The sequence below is a fragment of the Octodon degus genome, unplaced genomic scaffold (genome assembly GCF_000260255.1).
Source record: "Octodon degus isolate 3935 unplaced genomic scaffold, OctDeg1.0 scaffold00054, whole genome shotgun sequence".
Classification (NCBI taxonomy): Eukaryota; Metazoa; Chordata; class Mammalia; order Rodentia; family Octodontidae; genus Octodon; species Octodon degus.
The window spans coordinates 4,233,922-4,238,823 of NW_004524630.1; the positions used below are offsets into that span (position 1 = coordinate 4,233,922).

At 41.7% G+C, this 4,902-nt stretch overlaps 1 protein-coding gene across 1 annotated transcript in view; it reads right to left on the reverse strand.

The window, feature by feature from the left end:
* Nucleotides 1-894, reverse strand: part of Rp1 (RP1, axonemal microtubule associated) — a 54,287-nt gene extending 53,393 nt beyond the window's left edge. The window contains exon 1 of the mRNA XM_004633372.2: nucleotides 790-894. The gene's annotated coding sequence lies outside the window, so the exon portion shown is untranslated. The remainder of the gene's footprint in view (nucleotides 1-789) is intronic.
* Nucleotides 895-4,902: the final 4,008 nt, after the last annotated feature.

Here is a 4,902-nt window from a genome sequence, read left to right on the forward strand (position 1 = left end):
GCTGGCTCCACACCTTGCTCCTGCTATGTGACGCCCAGAAGCGTCTCCTCTGAACTACATGTTGCACATGGGAATTATGTTTGTGCCTTGACCGTTACTATGAAACATGAAAAATTGCAATCCCAACAATATAAGAACTGGCATCGGCCAAGTACGAAATCCCGGAGTCACAGAAAACCTCTCCCAGCAGGCTCTGAGTCCTGAGCGTGGCCCCGCTCCATCCGTGCTCTGGGGGCCCCGCACTTTGGGGGCCTGGCCCCTGCCCAAACCTACATCAGAATGTCACAATGGCTCCTACCTGGTCTGCACACATCCAGCTGGTGCCACCCCCTGGGGGTGACTCTGTTTGCCTCTGTAATTAACGAGTGTCTGTGCTTACTTGGAAACCCCAAGGCTGATCAAAAAGACTCCCCTGCTTAGTGTTCCCCAGTAGTAACCTAGGCGCAAATGATCAAGTCTCAAACATCATGCGTGCTTCACAGGCCCGTGAGCTTGAGCACATTTGCTTAAACTCTCAGAGTTGGAATATCTTAGAAATATCTGAAAAATGCTGCAGAGGAAAAACAGTTCACTCACTTCCCTGCAGCAATCAAGACAAAATTTGCTGAACTTGGGCTTTTCCTGCTTCCTTTGCCTTCTCTGGCAGACTTTCCGCACCAGTAAGCAATCTTCCACATTTAAATGAAAGCTAAAGGTATCGTCCCTTCCTGAAACATAGTTATGCCTCCTAACATTTTATTCATTGTTCCATACAGAAAAAGGAAGGAGAAAAAATGTCTATATATTTACCTGTGATTTCCAAAAAGTATGTAGAAGCCTCACAGTTGCATCAAAAGAGCTGGAGTTTGGAAGACGCAGAGCAAAGGCCTGACCTCGCTGTGAGTCTGCTGCTCAGCTTGGCCAACAGTGGAGTTGGCCTCTATTTGTTTTGGTCAAAAGAACCTGATGCCTGCATTGTTGTAGTTATTACCTGTAGCAACAGCACACACTTCACACAACTTCCAAGCCACACACTGGCAAAGAACAACACAGGCCTGGCATGCAAGACAGTTACTACATATCAGCGAGCAGAGCTCTTTGGTTCAGACAAACAAATGGTCATACTACTGTGCACAAGTTAGATGGCCAAAAAAAAAAAAAAAAGTGCCTTGTTCTTTTTAGAACAAATCAATCTTCCCCCAGAACATAATGTGGCATTGATACGTGAAAATCCTTTATATTATTGTAAGGTAGATATTTCCAATAGTTGTCTCATGAGTATGTTACAGTGCAGTCGGCAGTGTAAGATGAAGGTCATGTCCCATAACAGGCAAACAGGCTCATTTCAACAGAGATGTGTTAAAATATGGGCTAGCCAACATTTTAGCCCTAGCCTTCCAAGGTCAATTAAGACTCAGGACATATGAGAACTTGTATTGTAACATCATGTACCTCGGTAGTGTCCCAAATTTTCTGATCAAGGAGATTATGGGGCCAGAGGAAAGGGATCAATGCTGTAGAGTGTGCCTAAGGAGAGTCACATGGGGAGAACACACTCTCTCAGGCTTTCACAGAGAGCACATTGGCCAAGCAATGGCCGTGACTCATCCACATAGCTGACACTGACAAAGGTTCTACAATCTGAGGTACAGGATCTCAAGATAAACCCTGAGGGCATTTCACTGACCTACTCAGACCAAAAAGCTACAACTCTTGTTGCATAGGTCCTGCTTTACCTTGGTCTTAACCATCCAGCAGAAAAGTATAAAAATGAAGTATAAGAAATAAAGCTATGCTGTTATGTTGAGCTGTAGGGGACTCAGGTCAACAATTTCTGACATTGCCAGTGAAGCGGAAGACCCAATACTATTATGGACTACTGAACTCTTTTAGAATATTTTGCTGAGTTTACGCACCTATAATATTTAAATGATGGAACTTAACAAAAAAAGGGTATACAGATGAATGTCCATTTTGTATCTGTGTATTCAAAGTGGTTAGGATAGATATATAGTTACATTCTCTTAATGAATAGAGGGATTTGTTTTAATGGTGTTTGTAAATGGTATATCATGTCTGCATCTTGTACAGCAATTAACCACTAGGAAGAATGTATGCAATGTGTTAATTATTGAAACTATCCTACCAATTTGGTTTGAAACTGTCTCATTGCTATTTGTTTCTCAATAAAATTATGGAAAAAAATATGGGCTAGCGAGCCAGGGGATGGAGGTCTGTAATCCACCCCTTGAAAGGCCAAGGAAGAAGGATTGCTGAGAGCTCAAGGCTAAACTGGGCTACAGACTGAGTTTAAGGTCAGCCTGGACTAGATAGTGAAATCCTGTTGAAGAAACACAACAAAACAAAAAAGTGGGCTGGTAGGAAACAAAACTTTGGCTTTGAAGAGTTCATAAACTCTTGTGGGGCTTCCCTCTACTTTTCTTTTATTCTTTCAGCAACGGTGTCAGTACTATTTCAGGACAGGCAGAGCTGGACCCTGAGGTGGCCCAGAGATGGGGTGGGGGCTTGGGAGGGATAATATATCAAATCACTTAGTATCTACTGGCAAAAAAATATAATAGACCTGAAGGTCAATGAAACAGATTAGAAAGTACAGACACAACTATAAACACATTCAGCCACCTTATTTTTGGCAAAGGGACCAAGCATGTTGACTAGAAGATAGATAACCTCTTTAATAAATGGTGCTGGAAATACTGGCTTTCCACATGCCAAGGGCTAAAATTAGACCCATGCCTATCACCATGCACAAAACTATAGTCAAAATGGATCAAAGATTTAAATATTAAAATTGAAACCCTGTCTTCTGGAGGAGAAAGTGGATAGAAATCTTGAAGAATCAGGGATGAGAGTTTATAAACAAAAACCAAAGTGCACAGGAAACACTGTAAAGAAGCAACAATTGGGGTCACTTCTTTTTAAAAAGTTTCTGCACATCAAAAGAAGTCAATAACAGAGTAAAATGAAAACCTATGAATTGGGAAAAATTATAGATGACTGTCCCTCAGACAAAGGACTCCTATCTAGAACATTTAAAGAACTTTTTAAAAATCGGGTCCCCAAAATTCAAAAGCACAATCCAAAACTGGGCATCTGAGATGCATATGAAGAAATATAAATGGTAAATAAATATATGAACAAATGTTCATATCATTGGTCCTTCAAAAGATGCACATTAAAACAACACTGAGATTCCATCTCTCCCCAGAAAGAATGGCTGTCACCAGGAAGTCACCTGATAATAAATGCTGGAGGGGCTGTGGAGGAAAAGGAAGCCTTCTCCACTGCTGGTAGGACTGCAGACTGCTACAGCCATTGTGAAAATCAGTCTGGAGACTCCTCCAAAAGCTAGGATGGGAGGTCCCATTCAAACCAGCTATTCCCCTCCAGGCATTTTTCCAAAAGAACGGGAGTCATCATACCACAGACAGAGATGCACATGCACCCATGTTTATAGCCGCGCAATGTGAAATAGCTAAATCTTGGAAACAACACAAACGCCCATCAACTGAGGAATGGATAAAGATGATGTGGTGTTTTCACACAATGGCGTATTACGCAGCTATAAAAAAGGATAAATTTGAGTATTTCATAGGTAAATTGATGCAACTAGAGTCTGTATTGATAAGTTAAATAAATCAGACCCACCTGTGCCAGCACTGTCTTGTCCTGCTAGTGTGAGACTCTGAAAGAGTAAATAAAATCTGAAAGGTACAACAGGTATTGTGAGAAGGAAAGAATCTGCTCAGTGGGAAGGAAGCCGGGAAGAGGAAAAGCACAAAAGCAACAAGGGAGGAAGATACATTTATGAATATATGCAGCATAGTTTGGATATTTGTAACGCTTACTTCTGCTGGTCTATTGTAAGGAGCAGTTCATGCTTAAAATTTTTTAATTTTTTTCTTCTTTTTAATTTCTTATTTTTTAACCAATTTTATAGGTTTGCATATGGTAACCTAAACAACTAATTTGAAGACAACATTATGTCATACAACAACCATCGTCAAATTCCTATTAACTTATTGAATGAAATTTTGTATTATTTCTATATACCATTTTGGAGGAATACCATTTTGTATTCCTTAAAAGATAAAACTAAAGGGGAGCCTGCCCATTAGCTCAGTTGTTTAAATGCCTGCTTAAACAAAGCAGTCAGACTCAGGATGCTGTGGTTCGATCCCCAGATCTTGTGGGTTTGTTTTTTGGTTTTTGTTGTGGGGTTTTTTTGGTGTTTTTTGTTTGTTTGTTTGTTTGTTTGTTTGCAGAACCGGGGATTGAACTCAGGCCCTTGTGCTTGCCCGGCAAGCGCTTATTCTACTAAGCTATCTCCCTGGCCCCGATCCTCAGATCTTCAAGGCAAACCAGACCTGCCCTGAAGGCATCCTGAGCCCGCCAAAATAAATAAATAAATAAAAACTATAAATAAATAAATAATTGCTCTATCATCATTGCTTTGACGGTGGTCACCCCTGGATCAAGGTCCATTTTTAGGGTGCCAACAGTCACCAGGAGGTACCCTCTCTCAAAGAACCTTGAAGCACACTCCTTGCTGCTGACTACAGGCACTGTACAGCAGAGCACCGAGCTCATTCACCTCTGGAGCTAAGGCTTCGGGTGATCTCTCACACTCACTCCGCCTCCACACTCCGCCCTGGTGGCCACCAGCCTTCTCGCTGCTTCTGTGACTGCGACTAGAGCCCTTACATCACAGAGCCGTGAGGTTGTCATCCTTCTGCACCTGGCTGCTTTCACTTGGCAATGTCCTCCAGGTTCATTCATGTTGTTGAAAATGGCAGAATTTTTCTTCCTTTATGAGGTGGAATAGTATTTCATTATATGGAGAGAGAGAGAGAGAGAGAGAGAGAGAGAGAGAGAGAGAGAGAGAGAGAAACATTCCTTATC